We start from the raw sequence: 14908 nt of genomic DNA on the forward strand, positions 1-14908 counted from the left end.
AGAGAATATAATGTGCAGCAAAGGTTTTCATGTCATCCTGAGAATATTAAGTAGGAGTTCTATTTGGCACTTTCAGAGGTCTCCCAGTGGAAGACTAATGTTCACAATTCAACAAGATTGTTGATCATCAGTGAGAAGAGCCAGCAGGTTATTTAAAGCTTTGGAAAAAAAAGTATTGAAGAGGAAGAGTTCCAGGAGCTCCATTTACTTAACCTATCCAATGAAAGGTAAAAGGGTGGTTCTATTATAATTGTATGAAAAATATAATAGTCTCATAATATATAAGAAATAAAATTTTCCTATGGAGGGCTTCCCAAAGTCTGTTAGACAAAAATAAAGTTGTGACGTTTGAAACTGACAAATTGAGAATCAGAAGATTAAATATTTTTACTAATTGGACCTACATTTACCAAGGATTGCCATGGATTATGCTTCCCTGGAAACACCTTAAATCAAGAATAGATACTGCTTATAAAGTATGAATTGCTTGAATGAGTTTTGACTTTGATTCAAATTGATACTCCTGTTTTTTCAATATTTGTTTTTTATTCTTGACAAGTAAGTGTTACAGGTTGGTTACAGTGTTTTGGCAATTAATACACGCTTGTTTTCCCATAGGACCTACTAGAATTTTAAAAGTCTACGTACAGAAACAATTAGCAAAACATTCCTTTTCCTACTTACGAACCAAAACACAATCTCACACAGTTATCTCTATTGACCAGATTTTGCTAGATGTTTGACAATTTCAATTTAAAGTGGATTAAACATTTGTGTATTGTTTACAAATCAGGTTCTATAAAACATCCTGAGTACATGAAAATGACAGTGATAGATGTGAAGTAAGATACACACAATTAATGCTGACTGAATTGCTAATTACAGGATTGACATCTCATTTGAAATGAGATTCTTCAGGTCTTTTGCAAAAAGAATTGGTAGTGTCGTCATGTAATTTCTCCGTTTTCCTCAGCTTGTAGTTTGATGTCCTGTAGTTAAAGTTTGACTAAAGATCCTGTCTCACCTTGTAAAAGTCTCTTGCAATGTAAGAAAAGCCTTAGGATAAAAAACAAAAGAGTCACCATTTGGCAAGTATTAAATCATAATCCTCCCCCTCTCCCCCCCGCCCATGCTTTCTCCTACTAAAGTAGATAAATTGTGCCACACTATTGTTTATTGTTAATTGTTTTACTAGCTACACTAGCATTCTTACCATTTGTGCTTTCTTTCCCTGGCGCTCAGGAAAACTAAGTAGTGCTATTACAGTGGTAAATTATGCACTAAATGCAGGAATCTGGCCTGAAAGGAAAGTGCATTTTTGATGTTACATTTTATAACATAAATTCTTATCTGGAAAAGGTAAAATGCTAAATTTCAGAAGCAAAGTTGTAGAGTGCCCCTTAAAACAGTAGTTACATGTAACAAATGGTTAGTTTGGCAGAAGCAGACTGACCAGATGTGGTCTCACAGCTTTAGAGCATGTGAGGATCTCCTGGTTGAAGTAATCACGTTCTCTTGCCTGGCCACATGTATACAAAGATCAGCCTGGATATTCAATGACCAGAGCAGGATTATTTCTTGCAAGGTGAGTGTAGTTTTGAAAGGATTTTAAAAATAAATCCTGTGATCTGGTACGTGCTGATTTGGTGGTGTGGGTAGAGAGGCAATCATAAGGAAGCAGGAACACAGAATAGCAACGCTAACACTGAGAGTGGAACCAGAGGCTACAGGGTGTAAAAAAGCGACTGCATGGAGCATTCCCAGCGCTGCTGAGCTGCCACTGTTTGCCAACTGACTTCATAAATAAGGCAGCCACTGAGTACATACAAGGGGACCCAGCAGTTTGAGCAGGCTTTGCCTAAGGCTTTTTCAGGAACAGAGACTCCATTTGTGCAAGGAAAGCGTCTCTTGGCTTAGGTGATTTCAGAGTGAGGTACATGCATGCTTCTTGATATCATTCCACTCTTTATCTGTTAATGTAATTAATTTACAAGAGTGATGCATTATCTCTGCTCTCTGTGATCTGTTAGAGAGGACCAAAAAGGAGCTCACTCAAACCAAGCAGATTCCAGAAATGTGTAGGAGTTAGACATGTGAGGAGGCATGGTAGAAGCACAGAGGAGGCTGAGTTATGCATGGATATCCTAAGGCAAAATCATATATTTTACCTCCAGAAATAACGTAATGTGCAGAGAGGACCTCTGCATTCCCTCAGGCATTCTGCACACCTGCCCTGCTTGCAAGGAAGAAGATTCAAAAGCAAGCCCTACAAAATGACAATAGTAATTTATTATTATTATTAGTAGTAGTATATTCAAAGGGTAGGAAGAAACTGCTTGGTATATTGCATGCCTTATCTGAGATGTTTGGTTTCAATGAGAGGTGTAAATGTACATCACCAAGCAGAATACAGATACATTTTTTATCAGCATTTTTGTAGCCTGTAGCACTGCAAACTTATCTTGTAGAAGGACACTCTAGCTCTGGCTGCATCCTCAACTTGCATGCCTCAGTTAAATGGCTGAAATGACTTGGAATGAATGGGTAACCTCACTAATAGATTAAAAATCAACCAAACAAATGAAACAATTCTGAGGGATCCTCACTGAGGTTATTATAATTGAGATTAGTGTCAGTAGATGTTCAAGTTATTCCAAGCCTTGCTGGGTGATAACACTGGGGGGCAGAAATTTTACGTTGTTAGAAATTATTCAAACAGTGGGGTGATGTGGTAACAGCACTATCACTCTGATTGCCCTGTTTGACTAAAAGATCCATCCCAAATGGAACCGTACTTCATACAGGAAACATTTGTGATGTCAGTCTCCCATGTCACATAACCTTCTACCTTTCAGGTTCATAAGTGACTTTGGTATTTGGAAGATATATCATTATTGTCTCTGACAGAATCTTTGTAACTTCAAAGTCTTTTGAGACAGAAAAGTAACTTGAAGTATTTATAACAGATCAAACTTTGAAATAAGAACAGTGTCTAACAATTGTTATCCTTTACCGGTCTTTCTAATAAGATATTATATGGCAGGAATACTAAGTGCCTTCAGCTCAGCAAATGGACCTTTAATTCCTTCTTCAAAAGTATCTGGTTTACTCATTCTGGCAGTTAAACTGTGAAAATAGCTAGTAGTTCATATAGCCATATCATTAAATAAGTGTTACTCTCCCTAATAGCCAGAGTCTGCCAGAAGAAGAACTTGCCCTGTATACTTCAATTCTTCTACTATCCTTATTAATAGATAAGAAATGGAAATGCCATGGTGTTCAGTGAATTTTATAGATTAAAATATATTTAGATAGCTGACACATACAAGGGATTTACTAACGTCAGTAGAAGAAATACAAGACACAGAAATCCAGAAGTGTTTCTGAATAATTTTGTGCTTATTCAACTTTGTGTCCAGTCTTTCCCCAAATGAAGTCCAGTGTTTTACAACCAAGCCTTTTGCTTGGCTTTGAGATTGGAAGCAGGAGGGTAAAGTACTTACATTTGCTGTCTAGAGACACAGACATTTTTAATGTGATAGACTGCCATATTCTAGCTCAAGTAGTGCATAGAGGCTCTGCTTTCCATACATTATTGTTGCTGAACGTACAAAAGCCATTCAGGCCTGTCAGGGAATCACTACTTTTCTTGTTCATACTTTCACAGCAGTAACATGTCTTTCTTTTAATCCCTGTAGGGGATAATATTTTATGGCAGATTAGCTAACATGACATGCCTAATAAGTTACTAGGAAACTAGGTCTGTGGTTGGCAATATTTATGCAAAGCATGGTATGTGTTTCTGATAATGAAAGCTCCCAATGGTGGTTGGCCCACTGCAAGGAAAGTTACTGCAAGGCTAGTGATGGATGAAGGTGAGAGGGATGATGTTTTAGTAAGTAGAACTGATTGCTTGATCTTTCCACTCCATGGAAGTGAGATGTTTTTCTGCTGGGGCCAGCAGACATAACTGGATAAAGTTTTCCTGGTAGAGGCAGTTTATTTAGGTGATACAAGGAGCATGAGAATAACAGTAGAATAACAGTAGTAATAATAAGAACAAACAGACAGACAGACAAAAACAAAACACGTGAAATAAGTAGGTGATTTGCAAATAGCAGATGTGCATGTGCTTGTTCTTCATGTACTTTTTTTTTTTTTTTTTTTACAAAAGACTTGTATGCATTACATGTATGCATTACATTATTAACTTAGACATTATACATTGGTTTAATGGGCCTAATTTTCCTAAAGGTTGTGTTAAAAATACGTGCCCATGAGGACCACACTCCTTTGCTCTTTAAAATATAAGGCCTAATCGTGAAGAATGACTATGGCCTAGGTCATTAACTGCTAAATCATACCTGTTTGCATTTGATAAGGAATCAACATATTTTATGAAAATAAAAGAAAAATTAACACAATTTAAAATGATTAAATTATTAAAATTACTATAATAAAATGTATATTTATTAAACTATCAGTATTGAAATATTATAAACTTAAGGTATTACTACAATTATTTTATATCGAGGTAATGGTCACACACAACTTGATAAAAGATATTCCTGATTAGACTCTGGAAAAAGGGCATTTCTAATAGCAGGTTTTCTTGGGCTGCATACTTTCTGCTAGGGAACAGATAAAAGTTTCCAAAGATTAAAAGTTATGGGACAAGCAAATGGTAGGATGCAGCAAAGAGGGCTGCTGTCTACCATCACCAGTACCTTCTTTGGTAAAGAGACTAGGGGCCAGTATATAAGAATGATGGGGAAACTGCTTCTACATGTATAATATGGCATTAAATAAAGCACTAGGTTCCAGCTCCAAACTTTGGTGAATAAAACAAATTTCCTTCATACAACAAAGATGAACTGTTAGGATGTGCATGCCAATGAAAAATGAACACTTGGGTGAACAGATTTATTCCTGAAAATAATTTCATTATACATACTAAGTAATAGAAGAGAAATGAGAGACAGCACACTTCATCAAGCAGTATTAAAATATGTATTCATCTAGCTGGGAGTTTGAGATGTATTTTTATAATAGTTCTTCCAGTATTTTATCATTTTCCTATTGGCTAGTTTCATTTGCCTAACAGGTTTAGACTTGATCTTTTTCTCTTTTAACAGGTTTTCTCTGTATAGTTTTGATCTGGAGTCCTTGGGATAGAGGAAAGTTTTTATCAGTTCTTTTTGTAAGTGGTATTTCTTTACAGATACCTTATTAATAGATATATAAAGATACCATTTTTATTAGGTCTGTTCACCCAAAAGAACAGGAAGTGCACTTACTCAAACTATAAATTAGGTAGATTCAAGGACCAACTTTTCTTTCCAATTTCAGAGAATGACTGTGTTGGATAAGAAGAGTAAATGAGCCAGTGCAGCTCACAGGAAAATGCACTTAGCTACTTGCTATGAGGAGCTATGTATATCCATACATATAGGACTTCAGGTATGTGTTTGATACCCATTGTCCTCAGTGAGCCAAAAGCGTATCCTGGAGTGTTTTGCTGAACTGAGCCCAGGTTCATTGAAGTATTTTTATTTTTCATCAAGTAGTACTTCTTGACCACGATTCTGTGACTATTTTGGGGAGCCACAATAAATGGGAGCAATCCAGACAATGATTAAGCAGTCAAAATTGAGCTGTTTCTCTCTGACTCCTTCCTTGTTTTTTAGTTTACTTCTATTTTTACTGTGAAGGAGGCAGAAGTGGAAGGGAGCTAGTGCTAGTGTATCAGACGTGTTTCTTCCTTTCAGAAAGGAACTTGACAGCTAATGCTGTGAAGTCTTGTCTCTGCAGTGTCTCTCAGAACCTGGTAGGAGAGGTTGGGCAGGATGGATACTGATATTGTTCAGTATGAACACACAAATGACATGCATCTTGATGTTACCCTTTTTTCAGAGCCCAGAGGTTCATGGGTTTTTCAAGTGCTGTCACACTCATTGATTTGAAGGAAGGAAGCCCTAAAGCAGGGAGGTTGTTTAAGTTGAAAAAATAATTGGGCAGTATGTCAGGATTTGCATGTAGCCATGCTGCTAAGTTGTTTAGCAATGAATTAAAAAAGATGAGTTTGTGAAATGATACCACAAAACACATGTGACAATTTAATCATCTTAACCTTTATTCACAAGAAGGTTGTACCAAGGTAACTGTATAGTTACAGTAATACTAACCTCCCCCTTATCCTTTCTGACTAGCCAGTCATGTTTGTGCGTGCGTAGTCATCTGTGTTGTGAGCTGTTGAGGTTGCAGGAACTGTTCTGTAGCAGTCAGACTTTGCTTGTAGAAAGAAATGTTGTGTAAAGTATATTTTATATCAGTCATTATCATTGTGGTCATTATTGAGCTTTGTAGCAGTGTATTGGTGAAAAACACATGTCCTGACTGGAGAAGTCATACCGGTCCCAATTTGTAGGTGTAGACTGCTGTGTTCACAGAACTGCCCCTAGCACCTCCATGGCAGTTTTTGTCCAACATTTCACAGGCAAAAAGTGGTTAACATGAGGATCTCAATTATCTTGTTGCAGGTGCATGTCTTATTTATGTGTTAAAAATATGAGATAAGAGTTTGTCTTCTGAGAATTACAGATTGTTCCTTTAGCTGAGGAAATGAGTTATACTGCCCTGCACTGTTGCATTATGTATGTATTTGTTGCTTCAGGTAGGTTAGACTGTATCGCTGTGTTATACGAGCTTTTAACACTTAAAAAAATGTTTTAGTTCACTATTTCATTATTTAGAAAAAAATGCACTATCTTCCTCTTTAGAGAAAGAGGCCTAAACAAATATCAAACATGTTACTTGTATTTTGTAGTTTTGTGATGTTAATTCTCTGAATGCCTTAATATTTGTTGGGAAGGTTCTAACTTTATTGTTCTTGTCATTTATTACCTTGAGAATTGTTGTTTTATTTTGATGGCAAATCTATTATGAGTTTATATAATATTATGTTTTTAATCAGCAGTGCTTCAGATGATACTCCAGCTCAGTGGTAAGAGCTTGCTTTAGCTCAAATGATATTTTCCCAAAGCACGTAGTAATGCATCTACTTATTCAAAGTCATTGCCACACTAAGAAGTGTAATTACAGACTGTATGGAGACTCTTGATAAGAAAATGGAAAAAAATGTATCAGCAAGATCAAAGAAGCACCTGAAGTTAATTATAAATTAGCAGTCAAGTGTAGCCATCAAAATACTTTAATTATTACTGGAAGTTTAAAAAAATCCAGCATTATCTTGCATGTTAGTTAATTTTACTGCTAAGTCCTCTCATTGTATTCATTTACACCTAAAATAACTGAAAGATGAATTGTTTCCAGCCTAAGAGAAAGGTAATAGAGATACCATGTGTCAAAGCTTTCTACTTGTACAGGAAGGTTAGACATCTCAGATATTTTCTCACATTGTCAGTGCCTCCGTATTCCTACAGTGAGGGTGGTTAGAGAAACCTCATTGAAATAGGGTGTATGACTCATGCATAAAACTGAATTATGCTGTTAAATTTACCTGCTACTAGTGTGATAGTTTTTTTTGTCTGTTTGTTTTTTCCCAAATCAAGAAGGTACATAAAGCCTTATTATCAAATTAGTTTTGAAGACATAGCCCATGAGGGAACAACTGGTTCTGGCAGTCAGAGAGGTGCGTAGGATTATCCAGACTCTATTTAAGGTCAGAGGGCTTGGTCATGAGCCAGCCCTTAGGTCAAGGCTTAGCAGTTGCTGTCTGATGCCATGGTACCTTCTCTAATGTCATTTGGAAAGCTCATGGACATATAAGGAGTGATGGTAATGGGGACAAAAGCTATTACTTTGTTTTGTTTTCTCTTTCTTTTTATAAAAGAGATTAAATCTTTGTCCATAAGGCGTGCTGTTATCCACACAGGCCAAATAGAAAGTGGAATAAATCCAAGCGATCTGGTTTAGAATCCAGCTTGTCAAGAAATAGAGGTATTTGGTAACTTTTTGTCATCTACATATTCTAAAACTTTAGTTTTCTTTCAATTTAAAAAGCATGTTTTTATGCTTATGCTAAATGAATTACCCAAAGGGAATAATTTAGCTAATGAATTTGGGATTTTTTTTCTTGCTTCTGAATCTGTAAACAGGTTGTAATTAGAGACAGCTGAAAGATTGTGGAGAATTCAAAAGATAATTTAGTCTGTTCTTTAAAACTGGTTGTGCAGTATAACTATTATTGGTTGTTTTGCTTTGTTTTGTTTTTAGCTCTTACACATTAATTTCTATACATGAAATCAGGTCAAAAGGGAAGCAAGGATGAATAATAAAAGAACATGTAAAAAACATCTGGAATCTAAACTTCATTTTGATGAAAGATATACGTGTATCTGTTTTGTCACAAGCAGTTTGTCAGTTACCTTACAGATCGACTGATTTGGAAAAGCTCAAAACCAGTTGCATAATTCAACCAGATTAGTGTCATTCCATACAGGAATTTATCATCTTTTCTGAGATGACCTATAGACATCCCAGAGTTTCCGCAGGAAACAGAGCAGCTCTTTTGCAGCTTCACTATTAGAAAACTTCTCCCAAAGTCCAAAATCAATCATTCATGAAGAAATTTCATCTCACTATTTTTTGTCATACCCGCTGTACGGCTGGAGTTCTTTTTGCAGCATTTTTTTTAAATACTTGAAGATAGTTATGTCACAGAATCACAGAACTGTAGGGGTTGGAAGGGACCTTGAAAGATCATTGGGTCCAACCCCCCTGCCAAAGCAGGTTCCTCAGAGCAGGCTACCCAGGTAGGCGTCCAGACAGGCCTTGAATATCTCCAGAGTCTTCTAAACCTATTTTCCATAGGCTAAATTGTGCTAGTTCTTTCAGTTTTTCTCAAAGAATCTGGTGTGTGGGTGTCCATTCTTCATGTTATGTTCTGTTTTATTCCTTATCAATCTACGTGAAAAGCATCAATAATGAGTAAATTATGAGCCTAAATGCCTGCAAAGTGAGAGAAGTTCGACATGCTGTGAGTTTTCACAACTTCAGTGTCTTAGAATAATTACTTCCTGCATTGTGAGGGGACAAACAAGAAAAATGGCATTTCACTTAAGAAGGTATGATGTGAAGTTTTGATTTGAGACTCTGAAATTGCAAGCCTGTGGCAAAATTGAGGGCCAGTTTCTCTATTAATTCTGAAATCTAGCTGTATAATGTGTAATGGGATATTATAATATTGGGGCATAGATGTAGCATATTCATTGGATAAGAACAGTTTTGAAACAAAGTTATTTTTGTTTTGTTTTTTAAAGTACTGATAGTGGAATCCTAACCATTAACATCAAGTTAGTTCTAATCTTGGTAAATGCTAGCTTTTTCAGATATATTTAAATGTAGAATTAAGGGAAAGAAAAAATCAAGAAAATCTATAGCGCCTCTGCTTAAGAGGCATTTCCAAGATTCTGGTAAATGTATTTTGCTACTGCCTCAGAGATTGCTCTTTTGCTTTGATGTTAGTATTACAGCAGATTTGAAATAGGTAACTCGTTTTGTAACAGATGTGCCCATTGAGTACGCAGAAACATTTCTCTGTTTTCGTAAAGAAACAGTAGGAGAAATGGATTGAGAGTGTGATTACTTTTAGTATAAGCTCTTGATATTTTTCGTTACCTTTTTGTCAGTCCTATGCTACTCAAACGCAGCAAAGCTTTTTTTTACCACCATGCAAGGTTCGACTGTGGAAGCAGTACAATGTCATCCAGTGTATCCTGACAAAAGGGGGAAGCTCGGCCAGTGTGACAGCTTACTGATCTTCAATTACAAGATGCAAGTTACTGCTGGAGTGTTTACAGAAGGGTTGTAAGTTTCTATCTAAACAGTGCATTTAAACAGATCTACTGTAGAATGTTCCCACGTGCTATTGGCAGTCAGCTGCTTCAAATGCATGTGCATGGAGTGCAACCTGAAATGCAGCATGCTGTAGGAGATGGTTAGATAATCTAATGTACACTCTTTTTTAGGCTAATACATCAGACCTTCTGACTTAACACATTCTCTTCTAGTCCTGATTTTCTATTTCCAACTCAAGCAATCCCAGATAGTGGTGTACAATATCATTAAGCTATGCCATAATACTCTTAACAAGCAATTGAAGTGGAATCTTGAATCTGATGGAACCGTATTGTAATGCAAACTGAACAATGTATATATAATGTTAATTCTAAAAGCTGAGCTTAATTTTTGTTCTGTTTGACCAATATTGCTAATAGAGAAAAACATTTTAATTTCTGTGGAACTGCTTATACACATTTTTAAAAGTCTCATAACTCTGTTACTTGTTCCTTGCTTTGATTTTGTTTCTGGCTGTTGCAACAACAGTGAGTATAAATCTTCCAAGTGCCCACCTGCTGGCTTCATGGATCACTTGCGAAGTTGTCACTAGCAGATATCAGACTAGTCAACTGCAAAAATGCTGTGGATCAGAATGAGCTAGCTACCACAGAAAATGTTGGTTTGATGACAGTAAACATGAAAACTGATAGCTGCTAAAGTATGCGAACCGGAGTTCTCTCATTTATGCTAGCACAACACTCTTGCAAAGTGGTAGTCCAATGTCCAACCACAATGAAATGGGATGAAAATCTCCCCAAAATACTTGTGGATTTTTTGTTGTTCCTCCTTTATTTCCTTGCAAATACTTTGCCATGCTGAAGAAATGGAGGCTAATATGATTAATATTTCAAGCAGAAAATATTTTGTCATCTGCCTGACTTTCCATCCCAAACTTGTGTGGAAGGATGGAAAGTAAATGAGTTTGTCTTTGTGTCAATTGATTCTCAATACATACTCAAATTTGTGTATTCTTGTCTTTCTGAACTAAGCAAATAAACACACTGAGAAAGGGCCTTCTCAGTATGTCTCTTTAAATCTCTCAGCATTTTTGATATCCCCAGGGTATGTATCTGTGTCATCACTTTTGTTTTCTGTTTGTGCTGAGTTTGTTCAGTCTGCATCTGTAAGTGTTTTATAGTTATTCTGGCAATACAGGCATGGTTATTAACAACAAAAATATATATATATATATATAAAAAAGTTACTAAAATAAGATGTTTCTGAGGCACAAGATGTGCTGTTCATGGCATAAACAAGGATACTATACCAGTCTGTTGCTAGCTATTCCTTCTGTCTTCTCTTTTCTTAGGTCCTGTAAATTTTCAGTCTCTATATATTGTTTCCTGGGGGAATTATTTTAATCAGACTCCTATGCACATTCCTCTGCCTACCCAAAGATAAGCTTTGCGTGACAGATGGCTTCTTTCTCAATGTGTTCAAAATCTTTTCTTTTCAGGATGATTTGGTGGATGAAGGTCTGTACTTCTGTAATTAATCTTGACATTTGCTACTATTATTTTGGTTGTTGTTGCCAAACTACATATAATTATTTCTATGGTCATGTTTTATTTAGCTTTTTGAAATTTGTCTATAAGCTTACTAGGTGTAGCAAGTTTTAATGCAACTGAATTAAGAGACTTGGACATGGTTTCAAATACATCACGCTTGAAATATATGAATATATATATATTTTTAATCCCCTTCCAAGTATCAATTGATTAGAATTTTGGTGGTATTCCGTTCACTTTTCAGTTTTGAGTTTGTTTTTTTTGTTGTTGTTGTTGTTGTTTTTTTTTTCAGAAAGAATTTACCTTCTTAATAAAAGTCTTTAATCTTAGAATTCCAGGATATGATCAAGTTTTAAGCAGTGTAATATATTTAGTTACACTAATATTAGGCAGTTACATATAAAAGTCCTATTTTTTTGCTTTTAGCGGTAGCTTGCTGTACTTCTTATGACATGTGAAAAGCAAACTATCTGAAGATGAGTACAGACCCCTTATTGATATGCATCCAATTTGAACTTCAGCTGCCAAATGCCATGTCTGCAATATCTCCTTGTAGAATGGGCTGCTGAACTGTTTTCTGGTAATTCAGTGCATCCCTAGTAATTAGACAGGTCAATTTAATTCTCCTTTTGTTGTACAGTACAGCTGAAAGCTGATGAGCAACAATCAATACTTTCTTTAGCATAAATGCTTTTAGCATAATTACTCTGGAATCTTAAAGGTGTTTTTTTTTTTTTTTTTTTTTTTTTTAATTTATACATGGTCTTTGATAGCAGGGAGGTTCAAAAGAAATGTGGAGTGTGCATGTGATGTTCTGGTAGGTGGGTTTGATATGATTCAAGGTATGGTCAGGATGTAGTGAGCTCTTTGCAGAAACAATTGGCTTATGTGAATCATAAAGACGAATGCCTTCATTCAAACTGGTCAACTTTTCTTTCACACACACTGACAAAGTGATTGTCTAACATGGAACAAAACAGGACTATAGTATTACTGCAGAACTGAACAGTATCTATTACCTATGTGTTAGTTTGCTGTTGCACCTAGATGCCCTCAAATCGGAACCCCTGTTGGACTTGAACATACGTGTAGTTCCAGATTCAGGTTACTTTTTTCAATATCTTGAGACGGTGTGAGTCTTGGGTGATGACATTGGAGGTAGTCCCTGGCTGAAGGAGACTACAATCTAAAAATAGATTTTTATTTATTTTGGAAAGCAAGTTAAAGAATTAAAATAACTTGTGTATGGATGCCTAGTGGGTATGCAGTAAAGCCCAAAATGGATTCACAGCCTATTGACACTGTGGCTGTTTGATTGAGCTCCTTGACCAGGCTTTTTCAAAGTGGATTCATCAAATAATGAAGTGTTACCTACTACATTTGTAAGCAGGTACTTGTACAAATACTACATGGTAAACTGCTGCTTCTTGCCAGCAGGACACCAGATTGGGCTCTTCTATTTGCAGGAACCGATGCAGGAAACTTTTGATATGAAAGGGCTACAGCTAGCTTCCCATACTTCCATACGAATTTAAGAGATGCTCTCCCTTCCATTTCTACTTCCCCTTCTTGATTTCTCCAGCTGACTGCTGTGGCAGAGCTTGGTTAACTGGACACAAGATGAAATGTCACTATGATGGTGACCCACTTTACACCACTTGAAGGACAATGTGCAGGCTGTCCTCTGTTTCAAAGTGGTACAAAAATGTTACCACTTCTGGGCATGCTGACTACTGGCAAACTCTCTGCTCCTTTTGCTGCTTAAAGCACAACTGAGCCCTGCATCAGTATGTGTTTGCCATTATTTGATAGTGCTGGCCATTTTCTTCCAGGAAGATACTGCACCATTGCTGGACTGGTATATGTGTGTCAGGCCAGGAGGGGTCATGTGTAGCCTAAAGCCCCTTACACCAAGCCTTGAAGTAGTTTTACCTAACTTGTCTTCTGTTAATACTTCAGTCTCTGTTGTTCTTAAATGTGAGGTGAAGGAAGTTTCAAGGAATGGCCTGGCCTGATTTGTGATCAGTTAAATTTCTTGACTTGAGCCACTGATGCTGCAAAGGAATTTCCTTGGTAATAAACATAATTTCTGGATGAAACTAGGTAGCTCTTCATGAAGACTCAAATCAGAATTTCTTTCTTTGTGGAAGGTCATCTGTAATACTTAGATTAAACTGTTAAGAGCAGAGAATTAAGGGGATGTCACCTTGTTTACTTTGGCACATACTGAGTTAGTATGGGAGGAAAGATACAGATTGTCTAGAGAGAAAAGTGCAAAATTTGTTTTTGCATTGAAACTGAAAAGGAAAAAAGTCTAAGGACAGGAAAGGCCTAAATAACTTCTTTATGAAATCAAATTATTAATTGAAGATTCTATTTTTGGTGTTTATAAAATTGATGCTGTAAGTGTTTTCTGACTTGATTGTTCTCCAATGTTTTATTGTGAACATTAAGTGGAAAAAGAATAACTAGGTCCAGTTATGTAACTTATAAACAAAAAACAATACTAGAAAATTAACACAGGAGAATTTTCCTGATGTTTTTCTAATCCTTAGGGCAGAAATCTATTTTTTTCTTTTTTCCTTATTTTTTTTAAATGAGCTTTTTAGAAACTACATTCAGAGCATTTTGCCTGAATTGTAAATCATATGTGCTTATGATTCATAGCTTTCCATAGAGAAAATTTCAAAATCCTCTTAATTGTGAATATAATGAGTAAATTCCTTCAAACTTTACTCTGTCATGTCAGCAGAGATTTTAATTGCAAACTAATGAGGATTGGTGCAGATTTTAATTCTCAGCAAATTTCAGATGTAAAAAAGAAAAAACAACCAAAATATTCATTATAAATCATTGAATTCTTTTTCCTAAAAATGATTTATACTGGCTTTTATTTTCATATAAAGGAAAATTATATGTTTTCCTTTCATGTTATATATTTCGTATAAAGGAAAGTATCTGGGGCCATATTTTACAATCAGTTTTTTTTGTTGTCGTTTTTTTTTTCAGTACAGAGGAGTTTGTTTTAAAAAACTAAATTCAAACATAGCCCATTCTCCCTTTTATTTAGTATTTTTGCCAGCATGTTTTTTACCCAGTCCTTCAGCTGAACTGGCCCAAGTGACAGCCAGTTATACTGTCCTTAAGTTATAGTTAAGAGACAGTTATACCGTCTCTTAAGAACTTTTACTCAGGAGCTTTTCATTTTGAGGCTTACTGGTTTTGAATGCTTTTCAGTCCTTGTACTAGGTTTTACTAATTTATTTCACAGTTTTCTATAGAGATCATAGGTAGTAAAGTCAGGATCAGAGGAATTCCAGTGACCTAAATTAAAGATCTATGCTTTGACTTTACTCAAACTGGTGACATTGCCCGTTGAGTAATGAGCACATATAATGCACTGGATGCTGGATTGCTATCTATGAAACGCTTGTCAAGTCCAAAACCAAACCAAACCAAACCAAAAAAACCTACTGCTGAAGTAAGATCAGAATTTTTGTGGTTTATCTGCTGCTTTTTCGCATGTTGATAAATGTTAG

At 35.9% G+C, this 14908-nt stretch overlaps 2 long non-coding RNA genes across 6 annotated transcripts in view; both read left to right on the forward strand.

Annotated features, from left to right (window-relative positions):
• The window catches only part of LOC113840945 (uncharacterized), a 109032-nt gene extending 108655 nt beyond the window's left edge, over nucleotides 1-377 (forward strand). For 2 of the 4 annotated variants that reach the window (XR_011809928.1, XR_011809930.1), the window contains one exon: nucleotides 77-371. This is a non-coding gene — a long non-coding RNA (uncharacterized lncRNA). Of the gene's footprint in view, nucleotides 1-76 lie in introns of all 4 variants that reach the window. The other 2 variants (XR_011809929.1, XR_011809931.1) reach the window with 2 other exon arrangements.
• A 1068-nt stretch (nucleotides 378-1445) lies between these two features.
• LOC140002695 (uncharacterized) lies at nucleotides 1446-10951 on the forward strand. 2 transcript variants are annotated; one of them, XR_011809933.1, is made up of 5 exons: nucleotides 1446-1585; nucleotides 5350-5460; nucleotides 7853-7959; nucleotides 8938-9086; nucleotides 9699-10951. It is a non-coding gene; the product is annotated as an uncharacterized lncRNA (long non-coding RNA). The 2 variants fall into 2 exon arrangements; XR_011809932.1 differs by having other exon boundaries at nucleotides 5350-7959.
• Nucleotides 10952-14908: the final 3957 nt, after the last annotated feature.

Source organism: Anas platyrhynchos, chromosome 5 (assembly GCF_047663525.1).
Source record: "Anas platyrhynchos isolate ZD024472 breed Pekin duck chromosome 5, IASCAAS_PekinDuck_T2T, whole genome shotgun sequence".
Classification (NCBI taxonomy): domain Eukaryota; kingdom Metazoa; phylum Chordata; class Aves; order Anseriformes; family Anatidae; genus Anas; species Anas platyrhynchos.